This window comes from Pelodiscus sinensis, chromosome 5 (assembly GCF_052426305.1).
Source record: "Pelodiscus sinensis isolate ZL-2025 chromosome 5, ASM5242630v1, whole genome shotgun sequence".
In the NCBI taxonomy this organism is placed as follows: domain Eukaryota; kingdom Metazoa; phylum Chordata; order Testudines; family Trionychidae; genus Pelodiscus; species Pelodiscus sinensis.
The window spans coordinates 72,640,598-72,664,898 of NC_143056.1; the positions used below are offsets into that span (position 1 = coordinate 72,640,598).

At 46.8% G+C, this 24,301-nt stretch overlaps 1 protein-coding gene across 19 annotated transcripts in view; it reads right to left on the reverse strand.

Moving 5' to 3' along the window:
• Window positions 1-24,301, reverse strand: part of GPHN (gephyrin) — a 527,119-nt gene that overhangs the window by 463,904 nt on the left and 38,914 nt on the right. For 2 of the 19 annotated variants that reach the window (XM_075927426.2, XM_075927424.2), the window contains exon 2: window positions 13,887-13,947. The exons of the other annotated variants lie outside the window; for them this stretch is intronic. The gene's annotated coding sequence lies outside the window, so the exon portion shown is untranslated. The remainder of the gene's footprint in view (window positions 1-13,886; window positions 13,948-24,301) is intronic. 19 annotated transcript variants of the gene reach the window in all.

The following is a 24,301-nucleotide window of genomic DNA, read 5'->3' on the forward strand; positions in this document are numbered from 1 at the left end:
ATGAATGAGTTTTAATAAAAGATTTTTACCCATATTAATACATACATACATACAACTAAAGCAAGCCTATCATTTTCACACATTTCTTTGCCTATATATCAGCATGACAAAACTGTGGTCACACTCACAGTACAGTGGTTCAAATTCAACTCTTTTCTGCACTTTTAGGAAAAATTATCTAATTATGTAAGTTCAATGTTGCCTAAAAGTGCAATCATATAAGTATTCAGAATGGTCAATTACACAAATGATTCTTACTGATATATTTAACTCCCACAAACATTAAAGCGCAAAAGAATCACATATTCAAAGAATAGGTGTGGGGAACTTCTTTTTAATACCAGGAGTCACTGAGCCACAGGCAAAATGAAAATGAGGAAGGAGCCAGTTGCACTCATGAGCCATAGGTTCCCCAGTCTTCTTTTAGAAACTGAAGTAGGAATGTAAAAAAAGGTTAAAGGAAGTAACAGCGTAACCATTAAAATTTCTAGTGGTCACATGGTTATACTTCAGAGCCCACAGTATGGCCAGCTACCCAGGAGCCGGGCGAGCTGTCAGGAGCCCACGCACACCGGGCTGACCCTACTTGCAGGGAGCTAGCTGCTATGCCACAGTGCAGGCTCTAATACTGCAGAACTTGCAAACCAGGGCAGCGGCCAGCATCCTAAGAGCAGGACCCACAGTCGAGAGCAAAGAGTTTAACTGTAACAGAAACCAATAAGCTAATGTTTATCAGTTAACTGTTTAAACTAAGGAAGTTAAAATGCATTTGTTTACATAAACTAGGGATGTTAGATAGCAATTAATTGAAGTAGCCCAGTGTCTGAAAATCTGTAAAGCCAACGTACACGGCCACGCCCCCTTCCCCTCCTGCCAGGGTGCTCCGCTGAGCGCTGCCCCGATCAGCTGGGCCCCAGGCAGCAAGCGGACATTTGGGATCCGCGCTTCCCATGCGTGGGGAACGCGGACCCCAAATGGCCGCTTGACGCCACTTGCTCCTCCGCCAGGGCCCCGCTGAGCAGTGTTCATGCTGCGCCGCTCAGCTGGGCCCGGTGGGAGGGGAAGGGGAGCGGGGCGCTGACGTACACAACCCCCCCCCTTCCTCTCCCAACGTGATGCTCAGCCGGGCCACCTCAGGGAGCGTTTGGGTGACCTGACAGAGTGCAGCACTCAGCTGAGCGCCATGGTGGGAGGGGAAGGGGAAGGGGAAGAGGAAGAGGAAGAGGGGCGGTGATGTAGACGGCCCCACCCCCGGCTGTGTACATCAGCGCCCCGCCCCCTTTTCCTCTCCCGCAGTGGTCCACTTCATGGGGGTGGGGAGGTGTGGGGGGAAGGGGGGAGAACCGGCCAGGAAGGGAGCAGTGCTGGCTGGGAAGCAGGGCTGGTCGTGGGAGGGAGGGCAGGCGGGCAGAACAGGGCTGGCCGCAGGATATCAGGGGGGGGGGGGGGGACTGGCTAGGAGGGGACAGGGCTGGCAAGGAGTAAGGGGGGGCAGGAAGCACAGCTGGGGGGATTGGGTAGCCGGGAGAGTGGGGGGGCGGGAAGCAGAGCTGGCAGGGGGTGGGTGCAGCGGCGCTGGCCAGGGAGAGGAACAGGCCAGCGGGAAGCAGAACTGGAGGAGGGGATCGGGGGCCGCGAGGGTGGCCAGGAGGAAGGGGGAGCAGGAAGCAGAGCTGGCGGTGGCAGGGAGAGGTGCAGCAGTGCTGGCAGGGGAAGATCAGGAGGGGAAAGGGGGGGAGAACAGGCCAGCCGGGAATGGGGAGGGTGAGCAAATTGGCCAGCGGGGAGCGGGACTGACCTGGGCACTTGCTGCCTGTCCCGCGCAGGGTCCCGGCGACACACGAGAGAGGAGGAGGCTTCCCCTCCTTCTCACACTCAACCAGCTGATGGCTGCCAGTGGCAATCATGGCCCGCCTCCTAGCTGGGACTCCCAGCCGCTCTCCCTGCCCACGCCAGGCTTCCGTCCGGTGCGCAGCAGGAAAAAGCAGAAAATACTGGACATTGCACATGTCCGGTATTTTCTGATTTTTTTTTAAACCAGACCGAGCGCGCAAATACTGGACTGTCCGGTACAGTGCCGGACACCTGGCAACCCTACCCACCCTCCTCTCCTGCGGTGGCCCAGCTGAGCGCACAACACTCAGCTGAGCTGCCACAGAGGGAGGGAAAGGGGGCAGGGCAGTGATGTACATGGTCAAGGGGCGGGGCCGTGTAGGTCACCACCCCCCCTTTTCCTCCTGCTGTGGCACTCAGCTGAGTGCTTCGCCCCTGAGCTGGGCCGCGGGGGGGAGCCAGCAGGGCAAGGGGCCATTTGGGCTCCCCCCGCAGTAGGAGGGGAAGTGCTGCAGGGCGCTGACATACACAGCCCTGCGCCCTAGCCCTGTACGTCACCGCCCCACCCCCCTCCCTCGCGGTGGCCCGGCTGAGCAGGCAGCACTTAGCTGAGCGCTACGGCGGGAGGGGGAGGGGAAGGGGAAGAGGAAGGGGATGGGGAGAGAGGAGGAGGAGGAGGAGAAGAGAAAGGGAGAAAGGGGAGAAGAGAAAGAAAGAGATGGAGAGAGAGGCAGAAGGAGAGAGAGGTAGGAGGCGGAGGAGAGCTGAGAGAGAGAGGGGGAGGCAGTAGAAGGAGAGAGAGACTGCACGAGAGACCAGAGGCTCAGGACAGAAGACCAAGGTGGAGGAGAGAACTGAAAATCCTGTCTTATGACGGGCTAATTGGCTAGTTAATTGAATAGTCATGTAACCACAAAAAATATTATTGGTTACACAACTCTTTGATAGTCCTATTAGAGGCAGCAGTATGGGGTGGCAGGCAGGTAGCCAATCTGCAAGGGGAGCTGGTTTAAAAAGCCAGCTCCCCTTCTCCTTCTCCCTCCCTGCACTGTCTTTGATACAGAGGCAGCAAGGGGAAGGGGGAACAATATATGTAGTCATTAAGATTAACCGGTAAGCGTAGGCTTATCGGTTAATCATGTACTCAACTACACATTGACATCACTAATGTAAATGTGTAACTGCTATAAGTTTCAGTGATTACATATTTACACATGAAGAGAAGGAACCACCTAACACCCCCCCCCCCTTCGTGCAGGTGGTTCTATGGGAGTTGGTTCATGCAGTGAGCCAGCTTGAAAGCCAACACCCCACATGCACCAGCTCCCGCCTCCCCTGCCTCATGCTGCTGCCCCTAAAATAGGAGGAGGAAGGAGAATCTGTATGTAACTGTACACGTTAACCAATTAACTACATGGGCACATATTCAAATCCTGCGTCCCTAATTTGATATACATAATTCTATGTAACAGGTAGCTCCTGAAAAATCCAGTTTTATAAACGCTTACACTTTAAGACCAAAAGGAATCATTATATAGATCAGTGATTCCCAAACTGTGGTTCATGATCCCTTGGGGATTTATGAATTGTTACCGCGGCAGAGGGTTTCTAATAAAAAAAATCCATAATGTTGGAAGAAAAAGTGTTTGCTTGCCAAAACAAAACCAAGGTCCCTGTAGCCAACGTAGCAGTGGTAACATCCTTCAGTTACTCAATGCAGTAAAACTCCGATGGTCTGGCATCTGATGGTCCAGCACTTCTGATGGTCCGGCACCATCAGGAACCCGGAAGTGCTCCGGGCAGCTGGACCATTGGAGCTGCTCGGCCCCCAGCTTCCCCGATTCAGCCACTGCTAAAACTGACCAGCAGCTGAATCGGGGAAGCCGGGGGCAGAGCAGCTGGAGTGCTGCCGGGTAGGTCCCGTAGCGCTGTCCCTCGGGGCTGCGGGACCAACCCGGCAGCACCCCAGCTGTCCCTGATTCAGCCGCTGCTGAAACTGACCAGCGGCTGACTCCAGGAAGCCCAAGGCAGAGCTGCTCTGCCCCAGCTTCCTGGAATCAGCCGCTGGTCAGTATCAGCAGCAGCTGACTTGGGGACACCTGGGGCAGAGCAGCTGGGGTGCTGCTGGGTTGGTCCAGTAGTGCCAAGGAGCGGCGCTGCGGGACCAACCCAGCAGCATCCCAGCTGCTCTGCCCCAGGCGTCCCCAAAAGCAGCTGGGGTGCTGCCGGGTTGGTCTCCCTGCGTGAAGGGTCGGCGCTACGGGAGCAACCCAGCAGCACTCCAGCTGCTCTGCCCTAGGCATCCCGATTCAGACGCTGCTGGTCAGTTTCAGCAGTGGCTGAATCAGGGACGCCTGGGGCAGAGCCGGACTATTGGAAGGGGGGGGCTATGAGGGGTCTGGGGTGGCATCCCCCCCACCCCAGACCCCTCATAGCCCCCCCTTCTGATAGTCCAGCATATTTGATAATCCAGCACCCCTTGGGTTCTAAAGGTGCCGAATTATCGGAAGTTTACTGTACTCAGTCACTTTCTGTGGCATACTGTTTTGTTCCAGTAAGATGTGAATGAATATCCTATTGACTACTTTGTTTATTTGATAGTAATCTCGGTGTTATTTTTATTTGAACTATTGTACACCCAACAGTGGACTAGCGGATGCAAACAGAAAGTGAAAGACATGAGAAAAGGAGCATTCAACATCAGCTAGCATTTCATCAAGTCTAAAGTGTGGAATATCTAAGCCAAACAATCACGATGATGCTGGAGTCACTTATGAAGAAAAGAAAATATGACTATGATTTTGTTTTACATGCACTGATGATCAACAACATCTAAAACAACAGTGAGTAATTTGTGGTGATATTCAAGCAAACGGCAGTCTCAAACCTTCACTTCTACTGCAGCATCACTTAGAAACTAGGTACCTTACACAACTCAACAAGCCTAATGATTTTTTTCAAATGAAAATTAGCCTGGTAGAAAAGTGACATTACCAGTTTTATGTCCAAATCAAGTACTGATTATCAAAATGCACTTGAAGGGTTGTACTGAGTGAGCTACTGTGTAGCAAAAGCATCAGAAGTCCATACCATAGCAGAGTTTGACTGATGCAAGTATAAAAGAGCTAGTTCCATTGCATGTTTGGTGAAAGGGCTGCAAAAAGGATTGCACCTATTGCACCCTATGTCACATAACACATTGTTGTGAAGAATTAATGACAAGTCTGTCAGTATCACACCAACACTGACAACTCCAGGGACACAAGAAATCTTATGTGACTACCTCAATGGCCAACAACCAATGAGTGAGGACTGGTGAGACAGGGCAAGCTGTCTTTGGGGAATAAGGAAAAGCTTTAAGAAAAAAAACAGTACTTATTAAGCAAGCTAGACTGTTTCTGCTTGCCTGTGACAGTTAAAGATTTGAATCTACAATGATTATTATACCATGAAGTGATAGGAAGCAGCAGTATCAGGCTGTTTGAGTAACTGTAAAAGACAAGCCAGGAAGGTATATTGTCAATCTCATTTTCATAAAGCACAGTAGAAAAAGGAAGCATTTGTGGCCTTTAAAGATATCAAGGGAGATGCTGCCTACTGAACTGAAGTAGTCATATGAATACGAGAGCTCTAATAGTAATCCCCAGGGTCTAACGGTAATATTGAAGAAAAGTTTTAAAAAAGCCATATCACTGGGTAATTTTGAGAACTGGTCTACGTGTAATCTGTTTTCTTCTATTGATGTAAAATCTCTCCAGATCTTTCATTTACATTGACATTTCAGTTGTAAACACAGTATGCTAATATTGCCACTACTGACAGTTTGTAGAAAATGGATAGGGCTCAAATTACAGTCATATCCTCTCACTGAAACCTTCCCCTGTCTTTCAAATCTCTAGAGAACTACACCGCCACTCTCTTTCTTCAGAGCATTCTGATCCCATAGTTTGTGCTGAGTCATTGGTACATTAAAATATAAAATGCATAAAAAGTCCAGATGAGTTGGGTTCCACAGTATTTCTTCTCAATTAAATTGTTGTGCTCTGGACTTGAAGTTTACCAGGTCTTGCTACATGTCATAACATGCAACAATTCAACAACAAAGTGACACATAGGAGCCCAGAAAAGATACAACTGTAGCTGAATTCACCATAAAAAGCAAGAAGATGACTGCTTAATATCAGGAATGATCTAGATCAGGGCTAGTCAACATGCAGCCTGTGGGCTGCATGCGGCCCATTTGTTTGCGGCCTGCGGTGCAGTTTGGTTTTACATGGGGCTCACCACATTGCCCGCAGGTGGGATCCTTTGAACATGGCCTCCACTGGGAACATAATGGTATTCTGTTAATATGCATTTTAGTAGTTAAATTCCTGGACTGTCATTGCTCATTAAAAGTGCTGTGATATGGGTGGAAATCAGGTAAATATTGCATTTTATTAATATCAGCAGAACTGATTTAAATAGGGCCTGCATGTTGCGTAGTCTTGCCTTAATCTTTGTATTCATGCCTGTCAATGTGAAAGGAGCTATTTGCATATATATGCAACCGCACTTAAGTTGCGGCCCTTGGCACGTGCTGCGAGTATCATTGTGGGCCCCAAAGCATCCAAAGTTGAGTAGCTGTGATCTAGATGGTGTTTGATCCTGCTATGAAGGCAGGGGACTGGACTTTGTGGCCTCTCAAGGTCCCTTCCAATTCAAGTATTCTAAGATTCTAGAGCAAGTACAAGTTATCATACAATGTACTCTCTCTCGCTCCCCTGCCCCCAGGCACAAAATGTTAATGCTTTCTGCACCTGGCTTTCTTTTTACTTTTCTCTCTCACGCTACTACCCAAATGACCAGAGCTCAAACTGCTGAGCAGCCTTGGGTGTTGCCCGTCTCTTCAGCCAATATTGTTTCTTACGTTCAACTTGGAATGAAGGTCAGCTGCTTCCTCATCAGTTTAAGGGGCTTTAACCCCAACAATAACACCAGGTTTTGAAAACCCCCATTGCTGGGTGCTCAGCTGAGGCCTGAGCGTCTGCACAACCAATACCAAGCACAATATTTTCAAAACATGGACTGACCATACTGCACTTTGTGAATTGCCCTTGTTTTTAAGGAGTCCCCAAAACGGGTTGGCCAAATTCTCTCTAGAGAACCCAAACAAGACCTTCTGAAAATCCCCCTTCTAGTTTTTGCTCCCCAGGCCTCAAAAGAGAGACACAATCTTTGCTAAGATAGCTCAGAGAGATTACAAAAATTCACCATAATATTTTCATTTTAGAAAAGCACCTGTTAGACTTCAGATTTCTTGGCAGGGCTACATAGGATATTGCAGGTCAGGATTTAACTGCATTGATAAAGATATATGGGTAAAGCTAAAAACTATTAGAGTTATGTTTTACAGGCAGTCCCCGGGTTACGTACAAGATAGGGACTGTAGGTTTGTTCTTAAGTTGAATTTGTATGTAAGTCGGAACTGGTACATATTGTAGGGGAAACTCTAGCCAAACATTTTTTTTAGTTTTGGATAGCATAGGGAAAGGTTAACTCCCCTCTAATGTTTGTTTTGCTGTCTGTTCCCCTGTTCAGAAGATTTCACATCTCTTTCTGTCCCTGTGACAAACTCAGGACTAAAGGAGTAACTCATCAAATACCAAACAGCTCTGCACCATGCTTTGAGCTAATAGCTTTATTTCCACACACCACCCAGGGTTCTAGGAGGAGGGTCCTTTTTTTGCTAACACAATGAGGCCAGCACTTTGTTTGTTTTGGTGGAGTCTTTGTTTGCCCAGGGAGCCCAGCATGTATAGAGGGAGGAGGGGCGGAGAGGCTGCTTTTGTCTGCTATTCCGCAGCCTGTTGCTCAGGGGAGGGGGCAGCCTGTTGCTGGCAGGGAGGGAGGGGAGAGGCGTGCAGGATACGAGGCCGCGGGGGGGGGGGGGGGGGCAGCGGGCGTGGGGAGGCACTTTTCCTCTGCCCGGCAGCTCTGCGGGATCCCTGTCCCTGTGGCCAGCTGCTGCAGGCAGAGGCCAGTTGGAGCCGGCCGAAGAGGAGGAGGTGGTGGATTCTAGGACCCAGGTGAGCGAGCCCCGGGGACGCTGCTGCGCTCCGGGAGCCCGGCATGTATAGGGGGAGGAGGGGCAGAGAGGCTGCTTTTGTCTGTTCGGCAGCCTGTTGCTCAGGGGGGTGGGGGGGGCACTTTTCCTCTGCCCGGCAGCTCTGCGGGACCCCAGTCGGAGCCGGCCCGAGGAGGAGGAGGATCCTAGGACCCAGGTGAGCGAGCCCCGGGAATGCTGCTGCGCATGTGCGGGAGTTGCCTCACCCCGTTCGTATCTAGGGATCCGACGTAAGTCGGATCCACGTAAGTCGGGGACTGCCTGTATATTGTCTCTTCATTCTGAGAATTCACCCTCAAACACTAACCTAAAAACTGTTTAAGACTGTGACGGGGGACACTCACTTCTGTAGTGCTTCCCACAACCTGCATTTTTCATAACCTAGCATCTCCCTTTAAGTTGTCAACCTCACTTGACAGGTGTTTGGTGGTTCAGCCATACGGCCAAGTCACACCAAACATATTAACCTTTTGTGGGATAGCAGAAGTTCAACAAAACTGTTGCCCTCATCAGACCGCTCATTCCAATGTCTGGATACTTGAAATACAGCTGGCTCCATTCACAAGTGGCTCCATGAGAACCAGTAAACATGGCGAAATTTTAAGTGGTTACACATTTACCTAAATAAAACGCATTTTAACATCCCTACTGACAATTACCAAGATTTGAGAATGAACAAAAAGTCTCTTTAAATTCATTCTGAATCTCACATTTGATCCACTGAGTGCTGACTCAACTCATCACCATGGAAACAGTTCTGATGGTAAAAACACACTGGAACATGGAATCACTGACTGACTCAGACATGGAAAAGACCAAGTATAAAAAGATGCATCTTCATATGTACATAATTAGCTAATCAGCAATGCCGGAAAAATACAGAAAGATAGATTTCTATAAAATAATAAAACAGAGCTTGGCTGTACTTCTTTTAGATCAAGAGAAGTCTCAAACACAAATACATTTTTTTAATGAAGTACTTTTGATTAAAAAAAAAAAAAAAAAAAGCTTTTGAGACCAATGATTAGCTTACCCTGAGACTTCAATTAACATCTTGAATGTTTCTCCTAAACACTGTTACTATGTTTTATGTGGTAAATTTGAATAAAAAAAGATTCAGAGGAGTCATGGTGACAGTGGTTTTAAAAAAAACAAAACAAACAATTAAAAGTAGTCATGGGGAAAAAACCTCTAATAAGCAAGCTACTTTTACAATCTTACCAGACCCCTTTATTGAATTTTTCCATGATCTGAAGAGACTTTATGACTACTTACATAACTATTTATTAACAACAATGTATATTATGATAGTATATAAAGTCCCAAACAAAGTTCGGGGTACCACTGATTTAACACATTGTAGTAATAAGAGGGCCTGTCAATGAAGGCCTGGTGTGAGGCCTAAGGCCTGAACAACAGTGAATGCTTTGCTAACAAAGCAAAGCTAAGCTGTGAGCAAAAGGCAGGTCCTGCTCACAGAAACTTGGCATGGACAGGACTGCTGATATTACAGAAACACACATACCTAGGAGGTACTAGCCACAGGCCATGCATGTAAACTTTCCAGAAGGACAGTAACAGAACATCTCACTGCAAAAACAGCTTGGGACCAGTACACTCCCCATAATTAACAGGGACATACTAACCCAGGTTCAACACAGGGTCGGGATGACAGCATGATGAACAGTGATGTTTTGATAGAATCACCATAAACAAGGTAATAGGTGGTGTCTAGGTACATCAAGGGGTGTCAACCTAATACGTTTAAGGATGGCACCTTGATACATAAGAAGTGATGTGTACCTTGTTTGTGTCTGTATAAAAGTCTCTCAGAGGCATTATCTTGTCCAGCCTAGGGAATAGTGGAAACTCCTGGTCGCTAACTGAACTGAATCCATTGCCAGGACTTGCGTATGTACTAGTGTAAACTGTTGATGTCTGGTCTAGATGACCAGGGTGCTAGAGATGGGAAGTCGTTTGACGATAAACCAGGTTCCAATGGCTTCGCACCTTGTCTGATTTGTGGCCATTGGGGGCTCTTAGAAGTCTGCAGTGTTGACTAGCTGTGCATAGCCTGCACAGCATTCAGAAATAGCACAAGTATTCAGAGAGAGCACACGCACCACACATAGAACAGATGCCTGAGCACCACACTGGTGGCGGCATCTGACAACACATGTTACAGACAGAACATAAGATTACCTTGAAGATCTTATAGTCTAAATCAGGAGTGGGCAATCATTTTTGATGGAGGACCACTCTAAGACTTTGGTAAATGGTCAAGAGCCACACTTTTCTATGAAGGGGGTGGAGAATCTGGAACAGAGATTGGGTGCAGAAGAGAGCTCAGGGTAGGGTTTCTTTGTTTGACTGCTAGCCTATTTTCATATAGTGTATTCTGCTTAAATAATCAAATCATGTGAATTAGTAGAAACAAAGAATATTAACAGATTCTATTAGTAATAATAAATTAAGCTGTCTCAAACTATATTGCTTTATAAGAAATCCCTCTTTGTAAGAAGTCTTGCTTTCCAAATTATTTATTGCTAATGCATGTTAGGCTAAGAAATAAAATAATCCAGATGGTGAAGGAGGAGGAAATCAAAAGATGCCAATTGGACTATTAGGACTCACTGACGACTGAAGAACAGATCAACGATCCTAAAGTATAGGCAGACATCCCTAAAACAAAGTAACAGATAAAGGCAAAACCAGATGCAGTGACTCCCAGTGATGATAATCAAAATACTGATGATGAAGGCTGAGGGTAGGAACAATCTTGTGATAAATGCCACACAGCCTTGAATGGGAAATCACAACTATTAAATTAGGGTGCATCGCCATGGTTTTTTGGGTTCTTCCTGCATGACTTCAGAGCATCAGATCATGGACAGAACATGGCTCCCCACTAATGTTCAATCTAACTAGACATTACATTGACTCAAGCCACGCTAGTAACTATAAGATCATCTAACACTTGTGTAAATAAGTACATATGCTAATTTTCCAAGGTGTATTTACAATAAATGCAGCATATTGCCTTTTCACCTGAAAAAAAAAAAAAAAAAAAAAAGTGTCACATGTAAGCATAACATTTGTGGTGGAGTATTGCAAAAGGAAAAAGGTAAACACTGTACTTGCTGTAAAACTTAATTTTAAGCCAGGGGTGGGCAAAAGGGCCTCCGCAGGCCAGATCTGGCACACCAAGCAGGTTGATCCAGCCCACAGAGGCTCTGCCACTTCCCCACTTAGGTGGTTCCCCAATTACGGCCTGGGGGCGGGGAAGCACACAAAGTTTCCTCTGCCCTGCCAGGATCATGAAGCACTTTGAAGTGCCGCGCACTCCTGGAAGAGCAGGAGGATACTTCACACGCTCCCCCCACCCCAAGCCCTGATTGGCCTGGGAGTGGGAGGAGCACACAAAGTTTCCTCCGCCCTACCCCGGCTCTGAGAGGAACACACCGCACAAAGTGCCGCATGCTCCTTGCAGGGCGGGACGAGGCTTCGCATACTCCCCTGACCCCAGGCCCATCAGAGCTTGGGGGCAGGGGAGCGCATGAAGCTTCCTCTGCCCTGCCCCCGCCCTGCGAGGATCACGTGGCACTCCGAAGTGCTGCATGCTCCTCGCAGGGCTGAGGTAGGGTGGAGAAAACTTCACATGCGCCTCCTACCCCGAGGCCACTCAGGACTTGGGAAGCGAATGAAGTCTCCTCCCGCCCTGCCAGGAGCATGCAGCACTTCAAGTGCTATGTGCTCCTGGCAGGGCAAAGGCAGCAACTCAGGGGTGGGGTAGGTGGCTCCACTGGATCCGGCACTTGTAGGTAGCTAGCTTTTAAGCTGGCTCCCCATGGGCACCAGCTCCTGCCTCCCCCCACTTACTGCCTCTGTATCAGAGGCAGCAAGAGTATGGGGGAGGTTACATGTAGTCATTATGATTAACTGATAAGCCCAGGCTTGTCAGTTAATCGCTTAAACAGCTATAAGCTAACAGCCCTAGTTCAGAGTACAGATGTAAAATCCCATTTAATTGGTTAACTAGCTAAACATGATTAACAGTAAACCAACTGGGGGAGGCAGACAAAGGGGCCATTCCAGCCTGGCTGGGCTGGAGCTGCCTCCCCACCCCCGCCTCAGTAGGCCCCATGGGGATAGAGCAGCCACAGCCCTTATCAGTTAACAGATTAATCATAATCAGAGGGGTAGCCATGTTAGTCTAGATCTGCAAAAGCAACAAGGAGTCCTGTGGCACCTTATAGACTAACACATGTATTGGAGCATAAGCTTTAGCGGGCAAAGACCCACTTCATCAGATGCATCTGATGAAGTGGATCTTTGCCCACGAAAGCTTATGCTCCAATACATAGGTAAATCATACACATCTCTAGTTCAGAGTATATATTTTGGGATACAGCAAGCAGCGGTTATACTTATAATACAACCCATTCATCCAGTACAAACTGTATATAAAAAGAGCTGCCAGATATGCTTGGATACCCAAAGAAGGGGTAGCAGTCTATTATACGCTAACATGCACTGAACATCCGTTCATGTTCTTTTTGTCAGATTTCCAACAGCAGTTCAGTTAGCTAATTGGTCACATGCCTGGAACAGATGCAGGTTGTGAAGATTAATTTACTAGCTGTAATTAAAGCTGTGATGCTGTTAGTGGGGCTGCGGCACAAACCTTTTGAGGATAATCCTGAAATATAAACCTCTAGTTACAGAACTTTTAAGGATAAACAAATCCTTCTCTAAACAGTTTTTAATATTATGCTATAGTAACCAACATATGCAGAGCATGTTAGCACATATTTTAAAAAAAAAAAAAAAAACTCAGAAGAAAGCAGAATAGACTTAGCTTGCAAAAATTACACAATGCCCAAGACAGTATTTTCTGAACACCACACTAGCCCCTCAACCTCTGCTCAGCTATACCAGAAAATGTCCTAACCCAGCACCTCAAGTTGCCCTCATATTCACTGTTTGTTTCTGTTTTCATTTAGTTCATGGATCTTTTAAACATGAGGAAAATGGGCTACAGGAAGCAAAGTGGCACATCCACCACTAACATCTTAAGAAGGGGAGAGACCAAAACATCTAAAACTGCTGCACTTTCTGCAGTAGAGGTGTAAGAAAATGGAGACTTAGAGGGACCATCTATAGGAGGGTGAGCCAGAAAGCTAACGGTCTCCTGCAGATCCTGGAAAGCAACACAGGTTGGCTGCAGAAGAAGCAGAATAACCTCACAAAAAGGTAGAGGGGTAAAGTAAGTGACCGTATTAACAGATTTGACTGGTTGTGGGAGAAAGAGAATAGGAAAATGCACCTGTGTTTGCCTGAAAATATTCTCTCTTGTGGTATGAAGGTCAATACATCTTTAACTCTGGGATTTCAGCCTGTATCCTGCTAAGAATACAGAACAAGATTTGTCAAAACTTTTTACAAAGGGACTCATCTGACCTCTGAAGACTAGCAATTAAAAATAACATCAATAGCTCTTTTCAGGTAACTAGCTGATTTAACGAGTTTTATCAGTGTTGTCCTATCAACCTAATTTAGTGAAGAAAGTGCAACTCCTCTTTTCCAGAAGACCATTACCCTCCCAAAAAAGAATTCTCAAAAGTTGTCCAGAGTGGGGATAGATTTAAGGACTTCCTCCACTGGAAGAAAATAAGTTTTCAGGTAAGCAAGGATAAATTTTTATTTTTATATCCCTCTAGAAATACCTATATTAAATACTAAAAAAGTAAATATTTTTGTAAAAGTATCTGGGGTGGTGGCAAGGCTAAAGGGTGAGGAGGTATGAACTTGAAAAGTCACCTTTTTTATGCAACACAAACTCTAGTGAGAGGATTTTATAGAAATGTGTAGTCCTCCTTCAAGTTGATCAATGTTAGAAGATTGTCTGGAAATAAAGAAACTCGTGTGGAATTGAGGGTTTCCATACCTAACTCAGGCTTTCAGAGGACTCTGTTCAGGATCTAATTCAGCTGTCTTCCTTTGAGCACCTGGGAATCAAGGAAAAGATGGAATATAAAACTCTGTCTGCTGTGTTAATGCCTATCTTAGTAAGCTATAACTGTTTTCATGAGTTTTCTGATTTCATTTTGTTTTTGTTTTTTAAATTGTTGGGGGAGGGGAAATGAGGATGAAATATTGTTTGAAGCTGGGAATACTACACACGTGCATCTCAGATCCAAGCCTACACTTGTCCCCATTTTCCCCACCTGTTTCTCATATTTTCCTCAAAATCAAATGGGTTTCTATTCAGTGATGAAAAATGTAATCAACTTAAATGCATGGCCTCGATCACTTGGCTAAACTCCTCTCTCATATAAACAAACAGCCCCTAAACCAGATACAGTTGCTGGGTTAGACCCTTACATTATACAAGAAAAGAAGCACTTTCAGATGGAGTTCAGATTTGATCTTCTGGACCAACCTCCGCCAAAGCACACTGTTCCCTTTTAAAAGAGAAATTTCAGAACCACTTTCTACCTGAGAGTTTTGGGTGTAAGAATTACTTGCCACTTTATAAATAAATAAATAGGATTTTCAGTCATTTGAACACCTATTTGATTACAAACCTATTTGATTACATGTTTTTACACATCAAGAGGGGAAAGACATACAATTGCAATAAGATAAAAAAAACTATGTATCCACTATTAAACCATATTAATCATATTATAAGATCATATTTCATATCTGTTCAGGGTTTCAACTCATAAGAAAATGCAGGAAAAAAAACAAAGAAGATGAAGTGGTAGGAAATTAGGGAAAGAACACATCCTTACAATTAAAAATCTCCAATAATGGAGATCCCACAATCATTAAGAAGTTTTTTCCTCATGTCCAACCTAAGCCTCCCCGCTGCAATTTAAACCCATGACTTCTTTCCCTGTCGTCAGAGGCTAAGGAGAATATATTTTATCCCTCCTCTTTGTGACAACTTTTTAGATACTTGAAAACTTATGTCCCTTCTCAGTCTTCTCTTTTCCAGACTAAACAAACCTAATTCTTTTAATCTTCCCTCATAGGGCATGTTTTCTAGAGCTTGGATCATTTTTGTTGGTATTCTCTGCACTTGCTCCAATTTGTTCACATCCCTTGTAAAATGTGGCGCCCAGAACTAGACACAATGCTCCAGTTAGGGTCTACACTAGCATAAAAGCAGAAACATTACTTGTTGTGTCTTGCTTACAACAGCCCTATTAACAATTCCCAGAATTATGTTTTTTTTTTTTTGCAACAGAGTTACACTGTTGACTCATTTAGCTTGTGGTCTACTATGACTCATAGATCCCTTTCTGCAATACTCCTTCTTAGGCAGTCATATCCCATTTTGTATGTGTATAATGGATTGTTTCTTCCTGAGTACTTTGCATTTGTCCTTACTGAATTTCATCCTACTTACCTCAGACGATTTCTCCAGTTTATCTAGATAAATGTGAATTATAATTGTATCCTCGAAAGCACTTGCAACACCTTTCAGGTTAGTATCATCCACAAACTTTATAAGCATGCTCTCTATGCCGTTAGCTACATCACTGAAGATGATGTTCAACATAACTGGTGCCAGAACCATTCCCTGTGGAACCCTATCTATTATGTCCTTCCAGCATGACTGTGAACCACTGGATAACACCTCTCTGGGAATGGTCATCCAACCAGTTATGCACCTACCTAATATTAGCTCCATCCAAGTTGTATTTCCCTAGTTTGTTAATGAGAGATTTATTCAAACCTGCATTTAAAGCTTTACTGAAGTCTTCAGGGTGGAGAACCTACGGCTCAGGGGCCAGATCCAGGCCCTGGCTTGCCTGGAGCCAGCCGACAAGGCTCAGGGCTGCCTCCCAGCATCGAGAAACCACCACTGGCACTCCAGCCCTGCAGCACCCCCACCTGCATCCAACTGATGCACTCCCACTCTGCTCCTGCACCCCACCTCCTGCCCAGACCTCCCACCCCCAGCCTGCTCCTACATCCTACCATCCTCCCAGACCCACTAACACCCCACACTTCACGTCCACTTCCTAGCAGCCCCCTCCCAGACACGGAATCCATTTTTGGCCCCATCCCAGAGCCTAAAGGGGCCCACAAAATCTACTAGCTCAGGCCCATGTAGGCTCTGGTGTGCAAGGGGAAGGTGGAGAGTGTCTTTCTCCTTCAGTCAGAGGCCACATCAGTGAGAGGTCTTTGTTTCGGAAGGGTTTTGCTTCTCACTGTTATGTGGCCCCCAACTGATTTTTCTGTGGGTCAATGGCCCCAACCCTAAAAAGGGTCTCCACCTCTTGTCTAGATATACTATATTTACCATGTCCCTCCTACCCACAAGGTTTGTTACCCTGTCAAAGAAAGCTATCAGGTTGGTTTGACATGATTTGTTCTTGACAAATCCATACAGTTATTTATTACCTTATTATATTCCAGATGTTTGCAAAACTGATTTCTTAATTATTTGCTACATTATCTTTCCTGGTACAGAAGAAATGCTAATTTCTCTGTAATTGCCTAGGTTGCCTTTATTTTCCTGTTTATAGATGGCCACTAACTGTGCCCTTTTCCAGTCTTCTGTAATTTCTCCTTTCTTTCATGACTTTTCAACTTGCTCTTTCTCTATTTTAGCTTTTGAACCTACTCCATTTTCACTGTATTCACTATATTAGGTGTCCAATCACTACCAACCTTCTGAGTGAAAACAAACAAAGAAGTCAGTAAGTAAGTCAGGGTTATGTCTCCGAACCCATGTTAGAATAGGTGCTGGTAATATCGCCAAATATTGGTTTAGGATTAAAGAATTGATACTTCCTGGGTCATATGGACCTGAGAGCATAGCCAACCGACAACTTGGTTCACCCTGTCACAGAACTGAAAGCCAAAATTACTGAACAGCTGGGACTTTCTAAAAAATTACTATCATTGCTGAATCCATGACAAACCAAGCAAATAGGACATATCTTGCCCTAAAAAGTATACTTGTTTACATACTCATACCCACACATCATATGCATCTTCAAAATAAAATAAAAAATACTTTTATTTCTCAACCAATGACTAAAAGCAGATATAATCTTATAGCTTTAGCCATAGTTGCCTTAACTTGGTCCAAATCAGGTATCCATCCTAAGAAAGAAAGAAAAAAGTGAAAGTATTGTTAAAAACACCCTAGAAAACAGTCAATTTCAGAGGAAACATAATTCAAGCCTCTTTAAAAACAGGATTAAGTTTAGAGAATCTTTCATAAAGCCTTAAGGATTCATCCAAATTGAACAATCTTCAGTCTAGCTCTGCTATCATACACAGAAAAAAAAAATCTGTTCACAGGAACTGCAGTCAGTCTCCCAGAACTTTTAGGCTAAATCAAACAGGCACGCCTTTATGCTATTGGTCTAGCCAAAACTAACTTTAAAGTACAGAGTTTGAACAAACTGCTTTTGTCATCTCAAAAACAGATTATTTAAATTCACTGATTTTAGCAATCATTAAATTTAATTATTATGTTCTCTTCTGAACTGGTTTCTCTTCAGACTGAAGAGATATAGAGGTCACAGAAAGGAGTCTCTCATACATTTCAAGAGGTTTTCCTGCTGCTCATCTAAAGCAGTTCTCAAACTATGAGCAGAGGCACAGGACTCCATCAAGGGATGTGTGAGCTGGTGCAATTTTTTTTAAATGAACTCTGTCAGGCTGGGGCTCATGCAGAAAGCCCATGCACACACAGAAGGCACAAATAAAGGGGACAGCCAAAACCCTGCTACCCCTGCTGGGAGGCAGCCAGAGCTCAGGCTCTTTCCCTCATACCTCTTTCTCCGTCACAATCCTTAACCTGTAAATAGCAGGGCTCTGGGTGTCAGCCCCAAGTTTCAACAGAAACACAGAATTCAGAGTGGCAATCATGCACTAAGTAAGCTGTGAACAATCATACTGACAGATACCACTTTTCATATGGCTTCCCTTACTTCTGTGCTGCTATTGATGTAGCTCTGTGTTCTGAGCTGAGTGCAAAGCCAAGAACTGCTGCTTTTTGCTCTGCCTTCCAAGGTAGGTAGTGGTATATGTACTTGTGAATGAGGGAGGGGCATACACAAACACAAAGAATGGGGGCCCAATTAAATAAGTTTGAGAACCACTGCTCTTAAGCAATTAATTTTTAAGTGGGATATCTAGAGGGATTTGGGCACCTAACATTTTAAAAATCCCATCCTAGATACATAATTAGTGTACTATCCCTGCAGAATCACAGAGGTACTTTCTTCTGGATTACCGCAGTCCTCACGAACATAGGATTTTCTCCTATCCAGTCTTAATCAGTGATAGGCAACTTGGCCGCATCTGGGTTCTATGTGTAGCTTGCAAGTCATATTGTTTACTGCTGCCCAAGTGCTGGGTTGCCAGATTCCACTAGTTTCCATCCACCTAGTTTTTTTTCCTACCAGTATTACAAAACTGGTACACACATAAAATAAGTGCATATGAAGTGAGGTGAATGCTGATTGCACAGAATATTGACAGAGAGCTGTGCGCACCCTCTGAAACCAATCAACACCAATACAGTTCAGTTGGCGCAGCCTGCAAATTCTAAGTATGCAAGCATAGTTAGGAAGACTACTTTATTACAGAAGACCATCTTGGTAACAACAATCTTGTGGCACACTGAGATAAAGGCCATTCATGGCCCACTCGTTAGCCTAGGTTGCCATCAAAGAAATCTCTGATCTATAAACAATTATAGAGCTGGTTGAAGTTGATATGTGTGTCTGTTCCTTCACTTCAATTTCCTTCAAAACCAACAGGTTTCTTCTCAGAATATTCCTGGGCTTTTTGAATAATGAAGGGGAAGTTACTCACCTGGTGTAGTAACGATCGTTCTTCGAGATGCATCCCCATGGGTGCTCCACTCTAGGTGTCGGGCTCGTCCCGGCGCCGCTGATCGGAGGCTTTTCGTAGCTGTAGTCAGCCGGACCGCGCATGCGCAGCAGGCTTCGCGCAGTTTCCTCAGTCACGCGGTCCGGCCCCTCCACCAGTTCCTGTCACCGTCTGGAATCTTTAGTGAGACAAAGAGACAGACCCGGAGTGGGGATGAGGGCGGGACGTGGAGCACCCACAGGGACACATCTCGAAGAACGATCGTTACTACACCAGGTGAGTAACTTCCCCTTCTTCGAGTGGTCCCTGTGGGTGCTCCACTCTAGGTGACTACAAAGCAGTAGTCAAGATCTGCACCGGGTCAATGATTATTCGTAGAGGCTAGAACCGCGGACGCTACTGCTGCGCCTGGGGCCCAGCGCCGTACTATAGCATAATGATGAATGAAAGAAGTGCTAGAGGACCAGGTGGCTGCCCGGCAAATGTCGCTGAGAGGGACGCCTCGGGCAAAGGCGGTGGAGGTGGCCACCGCTCTAGTGGAATGAGCAATAGGTTGAGAAAGGAGAGGCCTTCCTTTGAGCGAATGACATGTAGAAATGCAATCGGTAATCAGTCTAGTTATCCGTTGACTGGAAAGAGGATTGCCTCTGGAACGCTGCGCTATGGACACGAGTAGCCTGTCCGTACGTCTCCAAGAGCGCGTTCTTTCTATGTAAAAAGCAAGTGCTCGTCGCACGTCAAGCATGTGAAACAAGGTCTCTGATGGAAACACATGAGGTCTGGGATAAAAGGCAGTCAAAACTATAGGTTCGTTGACATGAAGAGGTATTGACCTTGGGAATGAACGCCAGATGTAGGCGCAATGTCACTGTGCCCTTTGAAAAGGATGTATAGGGAGGACTTGCCATTAACGCCCCTAACTCGCTAACTCTGCGTGCCGAGGTGATAGCCAGTAGAAATACAACTTTCATCGTTAACATTCATAGCGGTATCGATGCGAACGGTTCAAAGGGAGGATGCATGATCGTGCGCAGGACCAGATCGAGGCTCCAGGCTGGTGGAGGGGGTCTGTGAGGTGGGTGTAGGTTCATCAGACCTTTTAAAAATCTCTTTTTTTTCCCCCCATCAAATTACAAATCAAGGAACCTTGCAGAGGCTCGTGGAAAGCACTGATCGCTGCTAAGTGAACTTTCAGGGTAGACATGGAGAGACAGGAATCGTGAAGGTGAAGGATGTAGTCCAGGATGTGCTGCAGAGAAGACACAAGAGGTTGCACATTTCGAGTTCGGCACCAATGAACAAATCTACGCCACTTTGTCAGGTAAGTTTTCCGAGTAGAAGCTTTCCTGCTGCTCGTGAGAATAGTTTTAACTCGCTGTGAACAAAGGTGTTCGTCATGTTTGAGCCAGTTATCAGCCACGCTGTGAGGTGAAGTGACTCGAGTCTGGGATGCAGGAGAGCTCCATCCTGCTGAGATAACAGGTCTGGGTGAAGAGGGAGCGGCCATGGTGGGCATATCGACATCCTATACAAGAGCGGGTACCACGGCTGCCTTGGCCATGCCGGAGCTATCAGAATGACTGTCGCCTGCTCGAGCATTACTTTCTCCAGAGTCCTTGCGACTAGGACTGTCGGGGGAAATGCGTACAGGAGCAATCTGCGCCAAGTGGTCAGGAGAGCGTCGCCCAGAGATCTGCTTCCCATGCCCGCTCTGGAGCAGAATTGGGGACATTTGGCATTGTGCGCTGTGGCAAAGAGGTCTACCTTCGACATGCCCCACCTGCGGAAGATGCAATGCAGGACGTCTGATCTTATCTCCCATTCGTGATCTACCAGGAATCGTCTACTCAACGAGTCCGCAATGACATTGCTGATGCCAGGTAAGTATGACGCTGTGATGGTTATGCCATTCCTTATGCACCAGTTCCACAACCGTATCGCTTCTGCGCAGAGGGAACAAGATCTGGCGCCCCTCTTGCCGGTTCACATAGTACATTGCCGCCACATTGTCTGTGAATACCCTGACGGTGGCGTGCCATATGCGTGGGAGAAAATGCTTGCATGCTAGGAAGATGGCACGCAACTCCAAGAGATTGATGTGATAGGTCTGTTCTGTGGAGGACCATTTGCCCTGAACATGCTCGCTGTCCATATGCGTCCCCCAGCCTATGAGGGATGCATCTGTTGTTATACGCACAGAGGGTTGAGGACGATGGAATGGGACTCCGGAAAGGAGATTCTCTGAGCGTTTCCACCAACGTAGGGAATCGCGGACATGAGGTGGCACAACGACCGTCTTGTGAATGTTGTGCTTTTGTGGCATGTATGCTCTTCCCAACCAATGTTGAAGATTTCTGAAGTGAAGTCTTGCATGTGGGACCACGAACATGGTAGATGCCATATGGCCTAGAAGACGAAGGCACGTATGGACAGACACAGTTGGGGCAATGTCGAGGACCTTCAGTAGGTCTTGTATCGCTTGAAACCTGTCTAGGGGCAAGTATGCCCTTGCCGTGATAGAATCTAGGATTGCCCCTATTAACTTTATATTCTGTGTTGGAGCAATGGTTGACTTCTGTTTGTTTATTATCAGACCGAGAGAATCGAACGTGCTTCTGGTTAACGAGACCATTTGCATGGTTTCCTGATGCGTTGGTGCCCTTATAAGACAGTCGTCCAGATACGGAAAAATGAGAACATGCTGGCGACGGAGGTATGCCGTGATGCCCGCTAGAGTCTTTGAAAAAACTCTGGGGGCTGACGCCAGGCCAAAGGGGAGGACCCTGTACTGGAAATGGTCGTTGTTTATCACGAAGCGTAAGAAGCGTCTGGGTGCCGGATGGACCGTAATGTGAAAATACGCGTCCTGTAAGTCGAGGGCCGCAAACCAGTCGTTGTGATCTAGAGATGGAATTACTGTGGTTAGAGTTACCATCTTGAAATGTCTTTTCTGCAGGTAACCGTTGAGCTGACGCAGATCGAGAATTGGTCTCCACCCTCCCGTTTTCTTTTGGGTCAGGAAATAACGGGAATAAAATCCTTTCCCCCTGAACTCTTCCGGGACCATTTCTATGGCTCCGATAGCTAGCCGGCGTGTAGCCTCCTGCCATAAGAGAGTTTTGTGAGAAGAGTCCCTGAAAGGGGACAGGGTTGGCGGATGGGTAGGGGGTATAGAAGTAAAGGGGATGGTGAAACCTGATATTATTTCCAACACCCATTTGTCGGTGGTCACTTCGGCCCAACGATGGTAAAAAGGCCGAAGGCGATGATGGAAGATGGGTATGGCATCGGCAGTGGTGGTAACCACAACTGGTGTAATCGCGCCCTTGACGGGCAAGGTCAAACTTGTTGTTTTGCGTGCGGCGCATTGGTCGCCCTAGATGGTTGAGGACGTCTATGCTGAGGTCTTTGTTTGGACCGAGTATGATCAAAAGGACGAGGTTGTTGTCTTTGAAACTGAAAATCATATCACCTTTGATACAAGAAGTACCTTCGGCGACGGAACGGTGGTACGTACATGCCAAGAGTACAAAGAGTTGTACGCGAGTCTTTGCCAGTGTGCAACACCTCATCTGTTTTGTCCGCAAATAGTTTCAATTTGTCAAAAGGCAGGTCTTCGACTTTTGCCTGCAAATCTCTAGGGGCCCCAGCGGCAGCCAGCCATGACGCTCTGCGCATGGATATCACGGTGGCTATAGACCTTGTGGCAGTGTCTGCAACATCCATGGCTATCTGAAGACTAGCCCTAGAACAAGCATACCCCTCCTGTACAACGGCTCGGAGTATAGCCTTATCCTCCTCGGAGGCGTTTTGGGCAAGCCCTGCCAACTTGGCAATATTATCAAACCCATGGTTGGACAGAAGTGCCGCATAGTTGGTAATGCGAAGAAGGAGGGTAGAGGAAGAGTAAACTTTCCGCCCGAAAATGTCTAGTTTCTTGGCGTCTTTTTCCGCTGCTGTATTTTTTACTTGCGGATTTTTGGCACGATTAAGGGCTGCATCCACTACCAGGGAATTCGGCTGGGGATGCGTAAACAGAAATTCCAAACCCTTGGACGGAACGAAACCTCTCTTTTCCGCCCATTTCGATGTAGGTGGGACAGAAGCCGGGGTGTGCCAGATCTCCGAGGCTGGTTCGAGAATGGCCTCGTCAATGGGAAGTGCTGCTCTTGACTGCTGCCTGGGGTGCAAATTTTTCAGCAATCTATACTGTTTGGCCTGTACGTCCGTCATCTGAACATTTTGTGTCTGCGCCACCCGTTTGAAAAGGTCCTGGAATTTTTAACCGTCATCTGGGGGTGAAGTGTCTCCTTGAAATACTGCCTCGTCCGGTGAAGATGAGGAAATGTCGGCTGGAGATACTGTGCGCGGAGGAACATCCTCATCTGAAATTTGACCCTCCTCTGGTTCAGACAACTGAGAAGGAGGAGGAATGGAGGCAGTCGCCAGAGTCTTGGGCGACGGGGCTGCCTATTGTAATAAGCCCACCAGGGGCTGGTGTCTATGCAGCGAAGCATGACAACGGCACGAGTGAGGAGGAGAACGAGATCTTATGTAATGATGAGGGGAATGATCTCCACCTCCATGTCCATAGGAACCGTCGGAGGATGGTCTTCTGGATGAGTAAGCACTGCTGTATCTACTACCATAAGATCTCGAGGGTGAACGAGTTGATGAACAAGATCTAGAAGCATGCATCCCAAAATGTGGTATGGGGTGTCTGTTAACTTAGGTATAGTGATGCCTCGAGTGGCGGTGCGGAGAACGTGGGCTGCGATGATAACAAGGCTCCCTGGGAGAATGGTATCTCGGAGCGGAGGGAGACGGTGCCGGCGAAAAGATGGGCGAAGGAGAAGGGGACACCCTTCTCGGAGCCAACTTCCTTTGAGCCTTCGTAGGTACGGCCGAAGGCATGGCTGGAGGCTCATCAATAGAGGAATGCCTGGAAGTTTGATCCCCATCATCCAGTACTAATATCGGTGATTGCCGCACCGGTGAAGCCGGGGATCGTAACGGTGCCTCAGGCAGGACCAAGCTGCAGTGGTCCGCTGGTGCCGGTTTCATAATAATTCGCGTTGCTGCTTCCGGTACCGCAGATTGACTGCAACTCGGCACCGCCTTCGGTGCCGCGGGCGATTGGTGCCCCGGTGCCGCCTGCTCCGTCAGTGCCGCCGACTGAAGCGGTGCCGGCTGCGGTGCCGTGCCGGTGCAAGATCGGTGCAGAAGCTTTTGAGTCAGGCACTTTCACAGGCAGCCGCCCGTAAGCAGACAGTGCCGATGTCTTCCCTGTAGCCTTAACAGCAGTTGACTGCGCCACTACTGAGGAGGAGCGCACCACCAGCTTATGCTTCTCCGGTTTTTGTTTCGCGGATTGAGCACCCGTTCCGGAGGTACCGGATCGGTCACCCTCAGTGCGTTTAGATAGAGGGGCCAGGGATCGCACCGGGGAGACTTTCTTTCCCTTCTTCTGAGCTGACCCCGTCAACGGCGAAG